General features: G+C 38.2%; 1 protein-coding gene and 1 long non-coding RNA gene across 14 annotated transcripts in view; one reads left to right on the top strand and one right to left on the bottom strand.

Moving 5' to 3' along the window:
- LOC123749496 (tumor protein p63-regulated gene 1-like protein) overlaps positions 1-7,390 on the top strand; it is an 86,485-nt gene extending 79,095 nt beyond the window's left edge. For 7 of the 11 annotated variants that reach the window (XR_011222552.1, XR_011222542.1, XR_011222541.1 and 4 more), the window contains 8 exons: positions 3,335-3,402; positions 3,748-3,816; positions 4,080-4,181; positions 5,200-5,268; positions 5,537-5,638; positions 6,219-6,289; positions 6,604-6,670; positions 7,233-7,390. The gene's annotated coding sequence lies outside the window, so the exon portion shown is untranslated. Of the gene's footprint in view, positions 1-3,000; positions 3,186-3,320; positions 3,403-3,747; positions 3,817-4,079; positions 4,182-4,797; positions 4,869-5,199; positions 5,269-5,536; positions 5,639-6,218; positions 6,290-6,603; positions 6,671-7,232 lie in introns of all 11 variants that reach the window. The other 4 variants (XR_011222543.1, XR_011222544.1, XR_011222545.1 and 1 more) reach the window with 4 other exon arrangements.
- The window catches only part of LOC123749497 (uncharacterized), a 68,104-nt gene continuing 62,344 nt past the window's right edge, over positions 7,201-12,960 (bottom strand). For all 3 annotated transcript variants that reach the window (XR_011222555.1, XR_011222556.1, XR_011222554.1), the window contains 2 exons: positions 7,568-7,634; positions 7,201-7,320 (listed from right to left, as the gene is read on the bottom strand). This is a non-coding gene — a long non-coding RNA (uncharacterized lncRNA). The remainder of the gene's footprint in view (positions 7,321-7,567; positions 7,635-12,960) is intronic.

The raw sequence follows: 12,960 nt of genomic DNA, 5'->3' as shown, positions 1-12,960 counted from the left end.
ATAAATTGTGTATAAAGTTGAATACTGATTTAATAGTGAATTTAATGTTTGATGCATTGATTAGAAGATACGTTAAGGTGGAGCCAGTGATACTGGTTATCGTCATCTAGTATGTGGTTTGGTCAAAATGGATTTGGTCACGATAGTCTTCTGCCATGTTGGATGCCCTTGTATTGCTATTAAGGTTCTAAAGTGTACTTTGGGATATTTTTGAGTTTCTTGCAGAATTTGAATCTTCAGTAGGTTCAGATTTTTATATGCTGGACATGTTCCAGGAGGCTTTGCTTCGTTACTAGGTTGAATTACCTGTACAATCCACATAATGTAGTTCATTATAGGTACGAATGATACTTGGGAAAGCTATTATTCCCATAATACTTAAATATTGTGATCTATTTAATCACAAAGGTGCTTCAAACTTGCCGTTATTGTTCCTTGTCTGAGGGTAGTGAGAAATTGTCCAGACTTTCTACATGGTGAATATATTCTTTAACATTTCCCTGAAAGTACTTACAAAAGTAGGTAATAGTTTCTTTAAATTTGGATAAAATTAGAATTGTTTTGGTAGTTTTAGGTAGATAATTTTAGTCAATCAGATACCATGTTGTGTAATAGTTTTATTAATTATGCTAAAGCTTTTTATGTTGGAAGTCTTTGCACTAGTTTCCTAAGATTGGCATCATTAGGTGCATATTCCAGCTTCAGGAAAAGTTGTAAATAGATAATGAAATGTATATTTGTATGTATAAATGTATTTCTTTGTTGGAATATTTTAAAGGCTGTAGGTTGTGCTTATTGTAATTTAGCATTAACATATTGTAAAGTCTTAAAGGCCATGACAGTTAGGTTTATAATCTAGTATCTTGGCATGGATAGCAAACATGTTTATAAAATTTAGTATTTTAGTAAGTTAATTATAAATAATTAACACTAGTGTAAAATGTGTGGTACTGCAGTTTAATAATTATGGTCCAGAATCTTGTTGGATGTTAGAATTTGAGGCGAGTGAATATTTCCAGAAAGTTGATGAACAGTGGCCATACCTATTGGAATAGATAAAAAGGGCAATTTGAAAGTCATGAGGTGACACCCAAGCTCTGGGATGCTGTATTAATTTGTTAGCAGGTAAACTTATATTGCTTGTTATGGGAGACTGGCCACTGTAATTCTCTACTCGATATACAGGCTAAATAGTCTGTACTATGAAGTCCATATGCTATTGTCAAGAAAGTACATAGGTGGGTCTTAGGTTATGCATTGGATGAGGAAAATGGGAATGTATAACTTGTCCTTGATGATAGTTGTATATTTTTTAGCTAGTATGTTGCATAATAGAAATAATTTGTGGTAAAATGTTCATTGCACACAATGGCACCAGCTGTTAAATGATATTGATCAGTGCATTGTTACTAAATTCTTGGAACTTTTCCTTGCATGGTCAGTAATTTAAGAATATATGGTAATTATTTTAGAATTGTATACTTGCCTATTGTATTTAAGCTTATTGTATGTTTCTAAAATTTTCTAAAGTTATACTTTTACTTTAAAATTATGCACTTAAGCAGTTTATGAATATTAGTTTAATAGAAATTAATAGTATGTATACATTTATTAATTCGGATTTTCTCTTGACGGGTGGAGATGCATTATCTGCAATGACCCCTGTAATGTATTTGTTGGTAGTAGCATATAACTTTGGGTATGGCCTCTTATGTTGGTTGATGTTGTCGCTTATTGTAAATAGTGAAGAATCATGGTACGAGAGCTGTTCTCTAAGTTTATTAAAACAAGCTTTTTGGCCACTTTAGAATACTTAATATTCTTGGCACCATCTGTCTTGAGACTAATAGACTTGCATTACTAGATAATAAATTTATGGGTGTCATGGGCAGTTGACCTTCCTTATGAGCAACAAGGTGATGCAAGGTAATTTTTCCCCACACTTTGATGTAGTTGTTTAAGCCATAGTGTGGTGCGTGGGATTGAAGAAATAATCGCCGCTCCACATTGTGATAAGATGGATTACTGTTGCATTGAAGCCTGCAAGTTGAATAAATGTTTTGGCAAATATTGTAGTTATAATACTATACACTTGTAATACTTATTATAAACACTGTATACTTAATACTGTTAATTTTTTTATTGATAAATACCAGTTTATATTAATGAGAATAAAGATTATAGCTTGGTGAAAGGGTGGTTATATTAATTTAGAAGTACTTTGTTAAAGCAAATGTTCGTTTGAAGGTAGTTGAAATGTAATTCTTATAAATTACCCATTTCTAATAGTCGGCAACATCAATTTTAAAGTATTGAAGGCATTGTAGGAAGTCTTTCCCAAAGTAAAGGTATATTGGAGTACTTAATGTAGGTGTATGTAAGCTAAAAGTTGAAAATGTGAATAGAACATTAATGTTGTATAGATTGTCACTGCCCATCCTGTAGATATTAGTCATGGCAAGTTGTCTACTAAATGAGGTCCCCCCCCCCTAACCCCAACCCTTTCTTGCTTGTCATGAGGGAGGGGGCTTGGTGTGCAGCTGCTGGAATGATGCTCCATGGGGTCAGTCCTGTCATTTAGAGGCCTTGTGCTCCTGTTGCTGTCTTCACCAATTTTGCTGGACACTTTAACTTTTAGTTTCAATTTTCTAACCCCTCTTCTCATTTCCAACTAATCATTTCCTGCTGACCTTTTGCCAGTCTTGATTATTCTTTGACTTCTCTTTTGATGCATGGGTGTTTCGGGAGGTATACTCGCCTGTCTAGTGAGGGGGGACCCCTTTTATCACTCGTCCTTTCGTCGCTGAACACACTTTACACTGACGGTTCTTAAGGTGGCGTACAATATCAGTTTAGTCTCATTGGAGGAATTGCTTTGAATAGCGCAAAGAATTTTCACTTGTGAAGTGGGGTGTTAACTCTTAAATTGAATAAAATCGGAAGTAGTTTATTTATAATTAAAATAATAATTAAATGTAAATTTGTCTGCTTAATTTTCAGTGTTCAGTTAATTGTTTGGCTAGAAGTTTGTATCGTATATAAATTTAACAAGCGTGATGCATCAAATGAACGATCTAAATGGGCTGTGTTCAAATGTCAGAAGATTGCAGATGCACCTTAATTGACTGTGCCATGACATGGTAAAAGAATTGCAACTGGGAGGTCTACTGACCTCATGGCTCCAGGTTTGAACCCTCATGGATTTGTTAATCTAAAATTTTTAAAGTTAAAAAGAATTTCATAATTGAAAGTAGTTACAGAATACAAATTAACTGGTACCTGTACTTGATATTTTAATAATATAACTGAAGTTTAAATAGGCTTTTTCTTTCAGAACATAGATTGGAAAGTCCTAAACTACATTCCTGGAGTTTGAAGGTGTCGATTGACATTCAGAATCAGGTGTGTGGTAGTATTTTAAACAGATTTGCATTATATTAAATAGTAAAGTTAAAATCTCTCATTATGGCTAAAGATAATTCCGAATGATTGCGTATAATGTAAAGAGAAAATTGCCACGAGTCTGAAGTATCTTTCTGAAGTTTAATGTACTCGAACTTGGATAATGGCTACTCAAACTAATTATTTTTGCTTGATTAGCATTAGTGAGAAGCTGACAATATTAACATTTTGGTAATTTGAAAGGAACATTATCTATTGTGAATTTGTGTAAACTTGCAAAAGTAAAATAAGCCCAATACAGAATTTATAAGCTAATTTGGTTAAATGTTTCTAATGCTTTTATAGATTACAATGGTATCCAAGCATTGACTGACTTGAAGTGTGGCTGTTCTACTCTGCACATCTATGAAGCTGGTATGTTGAATTAGTTTCAGCTATATCAATTGCCGTACCAATATTGGGGATGTTGGGGATCCTAACTAAAAATTTGTTTGAAAATAAAATTTCAGCAGCATGCCTTTAATTTTTAAAAGGGCATTATTCTATAATTTATAAATGAAAGATTGTGGGGAAGTAGCTAATTTATTGTAATTTTAAAAAGGCAAATATTGAAGTTTAAAGATAATTCTTTTCTTTGCACAGCAATTTTTTAACCATATTTAATGTTTCATTGACAGGTTGTGGAGGGTCCTTCCAACATAATTTCAGGGATGGTGTACAGAACAATTGGTGAAAGTTATGCTACAGAAAATAGCAGTTGTGAGAATTAGTTGGTAAAAGTAAGTTTACTGATATAATTAGTTTAATTAGTTTTTAAATATTTAGGTAAAAAATTATGTAATTGTGAAGGGGCCTTGAAATGGGAAAATAAACTAGTTCTAGGCCTTGACAAGCGGGGTACAGTATCAGTTTAGTCGTTGGAGGAATTGCTTTGAATAGCGCAAAGAATTTTCACTTGCTTAGTTGGGTGTTAACTCTTAAATTGAATAAAATCTGAAGTTGTTTGTTTATAATAAAATTTATATTTAAATGTAAATTTGTCTGCTTAATTTTCAGTTCAGTTAATTGTTTGGCTAGAAGTTTGTATCATATATAAATTTAACAAGTGTGATGCATCAAATGAACAATCTAAATGGGCTGTGTTCAAATGTCAGAAGATTGCAGATGCACCTTAATTGACTGTGCCATGACATGGTAAAAGAATTGCAACTGGGAGGTCTACTGACCTCATGGCTCCAGGTTTCAACCCTCATGGATTTGTTCATCTAAATGTTTTTAAGTTAAAAATAAATTCATAATTGAAAGTAAAAAGAAAGTTACAGAATACAAATTTACTGGTAACTGTACTTGATCTTTTAATAATATAACTGAGTTTAAATAGGCTTTTTCTTTGAGAACATGGATTGGGAAGTCCTAAACTACATCCTAGAGTTTGAAGGTGTAGATTGTTTGACATTCAGACTCAGGTGTGTGGTAGTATTTTAAACAGATTTGCATTATACTGTATTAAATAGTAAAGTTAAAATCTATCATTATGGCTAAAGATAATCTGAATGATTGTGTATAGATAATGTAAAGTAAAAATTGCCATGAAAGTGAAGTGTTTCTCCAGTTTAATGTACTCAAACTAATTATTTTTGCTTGATTAGCTTTAGTGAGAAGCTGACAATATTAACATTTTGGTAGATATTAAAGGAACGTTATCTATTGTGAATTTGTGTAAAATTGCAAAAGTAAAATAACCCCAATATGGAATTTATAAGCCAATTTGGTTAAATGTGTCTGGTGCTTTTCTAGATTACAATGGTATCCAAGCATTGACTGACTTGAAGTGTGGCTGTTCTACTCTGCACATCTATGAAGCTGGTATGTTGAATTAGTTTTAGCTATATCAGTTGCCGTACCAATATGGGGGATGGTGGAATCTTAACTATAAATTTGTTTTGAAAATAAAATTTCAGTAGCCTGCCTTTAATTTTTACTTAAAAGGGTTTTATTCTATAATTTATAAATGAAAGATGGTCGGGGAAGTAGCTAATTTATTAGTGTAGTTTTAAAAGGGCAAATATTGAAGTTTAAAGATTATTTTCTTTGCACAGCAATTTTTTAACCATATTTAATGTTTCATTGACAGGTTGTGGAGGGTCCTTCCAACATAATTTCAGGGATGGTGTACAGAACAATTGGTGAAAGTTATGCTACAGAAAATAGCAGTTGTGAGAATTAGTTGGTAAAAGTAAGTTTACTGATATAATTAGTTTAATTAGTTTTTAAATATTTAGGTAAAAAATTATGTAATTGTGAAGGGGCCTTGAAATGGGGTACAATACCAGTTTAGTCCTTGCAGGAATTGCTTTGAATAACATGAAAATTTAAAATGTAAAGTGTTAATTCCTAAATGGAATAAAATGTGAAAGATATACTGTATAAATATTTAAAATGTAATTGGTTTGCTTAATGTGTTTGGTTTTTAATTATTTGGCTAAAAGTTTGCAATCTATAAATTGGAGTGATATCTCAAATGAACAAATCCACAAGGGCTGTGATGGTTCAAATGTGTGAAGATTGCACCATGACAAGGTAAATGAATTGACTGGGAGGCTTACTGACCTCATGGCTCTAGCATTCCTGGTTTGGTGCCTTTTGATAATTACTTACTCATGGCTCCTGCAGTTGGATATAGGTTTGAACCCTCATGGATTTGTTCATCAAAATGTTTAACTTAAAAGGATATGTTCATAACTGCAAGTAAAAAATTAACTGGTAACTGTCATGTTATTAATATAATTGAAGTTTAAATAGACTTTTTCTTTCAGAATATGGATTGGGAAGTGCAGAATTACATCCTGGAGTTTGAAAGTGTTGAATGCTTGACATTCAGAATAAGGTGTGTGGTAAACATTGTTTTAAACAATCTAGCATTATAGGTAAAGATAATTTGAAATGGTTCCATGTAGATAATGTAAATTACAAATTGTTATTAAAGTCTGAAGTATTGTTCTCCACTTTGATGTACTTGTGGCTACTCAAACTAAGTTTAATGTCAATGTTTTTTGCTTGATAAGCATTAGTGACAAAATCCACTAAAATGTTAATATTGTAAGATTAAATGAACATTATCCATTGTGAATTTTCAAAGTGACTGAAGTAAAATTAGCCCAATACAGAATTTATAAGGTAATTTTGTTGAATGTGTTTCAGGTGCTAATGAAGATTACAATGGTACCAAAGCAGTGAGGCTATTCTACTTCACACATCCAATAAACTGGTATGTTGAATTACATGTTTTAGCTATATCAAATAATTAATTTACTTTTTCATCTAGTCCATTTATAGATGTGTACCAAAGTCCTACTGTTACCACCTGCAGGGATTGATGCAGTTTGTACTGATCCTACCCCATTTCATAGAAGGGGACCAGGCAGTCTTGCAGATTTCCCTGGCTTGGCTTTTTCAGAGCCCTGCTCTACTACCCATCCAATAGATGGACTAGAATTGCATAGGTGTAGGGACCCTTAACAATGTGCAAACATTGTTAATAACTACAGGGCTTGTTCACTGAAAGAGTGGATACATCCAGATGTTTAGTGCCTGGAACATGATGTACATAGGCTTCACAAGAAGCCTATGTACATCATGTTGAGGGCACTAAACCAAAAGATGTTTTGCACTCTTTCAGCCAACAAGTCCTGCCTCAAAATGCAAGTAAGGGGTAGGCCTTGCTGAGCCAATCTTAAAAGATTGGGACTTAGGGGTTTTGGTGCTTATAGATAGGTGTTTGTTAATAAAATGAGTGTCCCTGTTTGATATACTTTATTTTTCTTTTACAGGTGGATGTTGTCCTTGTTACTCTGGAGTTTTCCCTGTCCTTTTGGAGTCTTCAGTGGATTGCATCTAGGAGGAGCTGCTTCACACAACCTGAAATGGACAATAGTCAATATTAGATGTTACACTGTATACTATGCAATAAATATTCTAATGAAACTACTTTATACTGTGTACTTTATCCTGAAATTAGCAAAAATTCTATCATTCTGGAAATTACTGATTATTCCTGATGCAGAGTCTAATATCTAAAGAACTTCTGAAATTTATAAATAACTTGAAAAAAGTGAAAATTATTGGCTAATTGGTAGGTGTTAGTATATTGAACAGGGACACTCACTCTTTCTTTTACAGGTGGATGATGTCTTTGGTACTCTGGACATTATCTTGGCCTTTGAAGTCTCAACCTGAAACATAAAATTGTCTTAGTTATATTGTACACTATTTAATAAATCATTTAATGAAACTTTATGTACTTTATCCTGAAAGTAGCTATAATTCAACTTGCTTGAAATTTATTACTAATGCAGTCTTCCTAACAATGACATCTAAAGAAAACTGATATAATGCATTAATTTAAACCTGCATGTATAAGAGTTACAAGTTTTCATAAAGCTAATGTAGTTTATGAGAACTTAAACTTCATAAAGCTATTATAAACTTACACATGAGCATCTTAAGCATACAAAACTGAAATCATTTTGACCACTTTTTAAAACTTTGCATTCCAAACTGAATTAACCTGATAAAATTTAAAATAAATTATAACTACCAAATTTCACTTCTAAAACAAATGTATGGGCTAAACTTTCACTTATCAATGATGTTGCATAGCTTATGTAAAAATTTAAGTCAATGGCAAGATTGAAAAAAAACTAAATTTAGTTTAATGTGCCTTACTAAATGTCACACCTTAGCCCATTATAGTAATCACATTGATTATGTATTAAAACTACAGGAAACTATACAACTTTCATACTTGCTAACAATATTGTCTAATGCTGGACAATATCAAATGAGACCAAACACTACAATTTTCTACTAGTCTAAGAAAATAAAAAACTTTAGAAATGTCCAATCTGTGTTAATATTTGCTGCACTATGAAATGTCTACCAAATATTTGGAATCAACACTAAATTCACATGCCAGACAATCCATTACCACAAATGTTTCAAGCTGCTGATTATAACTATTTAAAGATAGTGTATACATACACTGCCTGTAACAAGCACCATAAATGGGAAGAGCTTTTCAAACTAAAATTATAAAAACTTCAGATACCTGGAATTCAATCTAAGCTCTTAAATGAACTTTCCATTCAAACTTATTGCCACTTAAACTCACTATATAGGTTCAAAGCTATTCTCAACTTTATCTGGATTTCAAATGTCACTTAAATTTGTTAAACTGCCAACCAGAAAAATTCCGATTACTTTAACCTCACATCTGCAAGGTCCTGAAGGGGAGATTCATTCATAGTCTTGTAAAATCAACAAAATGGTTTGTTAAAAAATGAACTCTTTTTTAAAGATAACCAGCTATTCGCACAAGACTATTGGTACACAAGTACTTTGTTTGCTAAAGCACCATATGAAACACTAGGAATGAAATACCAGGCACATAGAATAAATGGTAGAAAGGATAAGTAATTATCAAAACAAGGCACCAAACCGGGAAGGCTATGTAGCACCATCAAATGCGCAAAATAATCAGAGGGCGCTAAATATCACCAAGGATGCCAATACCAGAACAAAAACGCATAAGGCGAACGATATTAAAAGTATCAGAGTCACCAAGAATTCTATCGAGGGACAGGTGACCGCGAGGGGCGGTCGGAAAGCAAGACACACGCTCGTCCTGGAAGTCAGGACATTCAAGAAGGACATGCACGACCGTAAGAGGGACAATGCAACTAGGACAATAAGGAGCAGGGCGGCGTTCCATCAAGTGACCATGGGTTAAGCGAGTATGGCCAATACGTAACCTCGCCAGAGCGGTTTCCCACCGCCGGTTACGGTGGAAGGAGGACGTCCACGAGGAAACACAACATTTAAGAGTACGTAGCTTGTTACCAGTAACGGACAACCAAGAAGCCTGCCAACGGGTAAGGACTGAGGAATGGATAACCGGGTAAAAGTCGGAATACGGAATGCCTTTACGAGAGATGGGACAAGAGCGGACAGCTTCCTTGGCGGCAGCATCCGCACACTCATTTAAAGACACACCAATATGGCTGGGAACCCAACAAAACTCAACCGACTTAAATTTACTGTGAACGAGAAACAGCCAATGCTGGATCTCGACAACTACTGGATGAACCGGATTAAAGGACCCGAGAGCCATGAGGGCACTACGAGAGTCAACAACAACTACAAAGGAAGACTGACAACAAGAAAGCAGGAGACGAAGAGCATAGAGAACAGCATAAAGTTCCGCTGTAAAGATGCTAGTCTCCGGAGGCAAGCGACACATATAAGTGCGATCAGGAAAAACAACAGAGTAGCCAACACCGTCCGCTGACTTAGACCCATCGGTGAAGACAGAAACAGAGCGGGAGTGAGAAGAAAAGTGCTCGAGGAAAAGGCGTTTTAGAACCGTAGGAGGGGTAAAAGCTTTAGTGATACGGGTCAAGGATGTACAAAACCGCGGAAGAGGGACCCTCCACGGGGGCAAAGAAGGAACAACACGAGGAGAAACATCAGAAATACGAACGGAAAGAGAATCCTGTAGGCGAGATAACCGGACAGAAAGAGGGAGGTGGTGAAGAGGAACAGGAACCGCAGGAGGGGTAAAAGTTAAAGCACGACAGAGGCGAGAGGAAGGATGTTGCAAGGACAGCGCAAGATAGCGAAGACAGTAGCGAGCACGGCGGTCCTGGAGAGACAGGAAGCCAGTGTCAACATACATGCAAAGGATGGGAGTCGAACGAAAGGCACCAGAACTGAGGCGCAACCCAGTATGGTGCAAAGCATCAAGACGGCGAAGAGTAGAAGGAGAAGCAGACGAGTAAGCAGGGCAACCATAATCGAGCTTAGACAGGACGAGAGAGGAATGTAAAGCAAGGAGTGCGCGCCTATCTGCCCCCCAAGAAGTATGGGACAAGACCCGAAGGAGGGTAAGGGCCTTAGAGCACTCAACACGGAGGCAAGAGATATGGGGAGACCAAGACAAACGAGTGTCAAGGAATAACCCCAAAAGCTTTGCGGAATCTTTGTATTCAAGGGGATGACCATAAAAGGACAAAGAGGGACGAAGAACAACCCGTTTCCGCGTAAAAGTCATGGCACAAGTCTTAGAAGTAGAGAACTTGAAGCCATGATCTGTGGCCCAAGACGACACGGCATCAATTGCAAGTTGAAGCCGGCGTTGAAGGAGAGGCGAATCATCACCCTGACAACAAAGGGTAAGATCATCGACATAGAGAGCGGAGAAAACACCAGAAGGAAGAGAGGAAAGAAGACCATTGAGGACAACCAGAAAAAGAGTAGTGCTCAGAACACTACCCTGGGGCACACCTTCGTATTGCTGAAAAGAGGGAGAGAGAGTGGTACCAAGGCGCACCCGAAAGGAACGACGAGAGAGGAAGCTGCGGAGAAAGAGAGGGAGATGACCATGAAGGCCAAAAGAATGAAGTTGAGATAGGATATGATAACGCCAAGTGGTGTCGTAAGCCTTTTCCAGGTCAAAAAGGACGGCAACAACGGAGGTCTTCGCAGCAAAAGCAGTACAAATATAGACCTCCAAGTTCACCAGGACATCTGTCGTGCTGCGGCACTTGCGGAAACCAAATTGAGAAGGGGAGAGGAGGTGATGGTGTTCCAGGAACCACATCAGACGAACGTTAACCATACGTTCAAAGAGTTTGCAGACACAACTTGTGAGAGCAATGGGGCGAAAGTCCTTAGGGGAAGTACCCAGAGACCCCGGTTTGCGAACAGGGAGGACAACGGCATTGAGCCAGTCCTCAGGGACTGACGACGACTCCCAGATCCGATTATACAGACTCAGTAAATACTGAGATGTGCTCGGAGGGAGATGGCGAAGCATCTCATAATGAATACCATCGGAGCCCGCCGCCGTAGAACCGCAGAGGGCCAGGGCAGAACGAAGTTCAGAGAGAGAGAAGGGATCATTATAGGGAAGCTGAAGATGAGTGCAGAAATCTAAAGGACGAGACTCAAGGACAGGTTTACGAAGAAGGAAAGATTGGGGAAGATGAAGACCAGAGCTAACAGAAGAAAAGTGGGAACCCAGTTCGGAAGCGACCTGCAACGGGTCCGCCACAAGAGTATCATGGAGGTGAAGGACCGGTGAAACATCGGGAACGAACTTACCCGCTATCTGGCGGATACGCTTCCAGATCTGGGCCAGAGGGGTTTCGGACGTAATTGTTGAGACATAAGATGCCCAACATTCACGTTTAGCCGTACGGATGGCCCTACGGGCCACCGCACTCGCTTTCCGAAAGAAAAGAAAAGAATCGGTCGTCTGCCTACGGCGGTGCCTCTTCCAGGCTGCACGTTTACAGCGGACAGCCCGAGCACAGTCCGCATTCCACCAGGGAACGCACTTCCGTGGACCCCAGGAGGAAGAGCGAGGGATAGAGCGAAGGGCAGCGTTGAAGACAGTGTCATGAAAAAGGAGGAGAGCGCGAGAGAGAGGCAGAAGGGAGAGGTCAGAGAGAGTAGCACTGAGGGAAAATAGGGTCCAGTCCGCCTTAGCAAACTGCCACCTAGGGAAAGAGAGGGAAGGGCGAAAAGAGAAAAAGGAAACAAGGATGGGGAAATGATCACTTCCATGGAGGTCATCAAGAACCTGCCACGTGAAATCTAAGTAAAGAGAAGAAGAGCAGAGAGAAAGATCAAGACAAGAAAGGGTGCGAGTCCGAGAGTCCAAATGAGTGGGCTCACCAGAATTCAGAAGAGACAGGGAAGAAGAGAGGAGAAACGGCTCAAGAAGGCGACCCCGGGTATTCGTCAGAACGTCACCCCAAAGAGAATGACGACAATTGAAGTCACCCAGCAGGAGCACAGGCTCCGGCAAGGAGTCTAGGAGGTGTTTCAAATCAGGAAGAGAAAGCGGGACACTCGGGGGGAGATAAACGGAACAAACAGTGTACCATTTCCCCACAAAGACACGAGCAGCAGAACAATGGAGAGGTGAAGGAAAAAGTAAAGGAACAAAGGGAACATCAGCACGAATCAAAAGAACAGAAGAATTAGAAGCCCCAGCAGCAGCTGGGGGGGGGGGAAAAGAAAGGAATAGCCACGAAAACGACCAGGACGAGCACCAAGTATCGGCTCCTGGAGACAGACACAAAGGGGCGAAAACCGCGAAATCAGAAGTTGGGGTTCGAGGAAATTAGCGTAATAACCTCAAACGTTCCATTGAAGAATGGACAACGACGAGAAGAGAAAGGACAACAAGAGAGAACAAGGAAGAAACAAAGGCGAAAGAGCAACAGAGCACGTTATAGAATATCAGGGTCGGGATCAGGGTCAGCAAAGTCAGGGTTAGGGGGCATGGGTAAACTGAGCAAAGTCGGAGGGAAGGAAACGGGAGAACAGATCAGAGGTGGGCGGGCGGGGTCCGGAGGAGGAGGAGGAGGAAGAGGAGGAGACAACGGAGAGGAGCAGGCAAGGACAGCAGCAGGAAGAGGGGTAGAAAGAGGGGAGCGTACCTCAGCAAGGGCAGTAACTGAGAGGGAAGCGGGGGCTAAAGAAACCTCCATA

This window comes from Procambarus clarkii, chromosome 50, assembly GCF_040958095.1.
Source record: "Procambarus clarkii isolate CNS0578487 chromosome 50, FALCON_Pclarkii_2.0, whole genome shotgun sequence".
Lineage (NCBI taxonomy): Eukaryota > Metazoa > Arthropoda > Malacostraca > Decapoda > Cambaridae > Procambarus > Procambarus clarkii.
The sequence above is the reverse complement of the archived record's forward strand: the minus strand, read 5'-3'. Positions and strand labels throughout refer to the sequence as shown.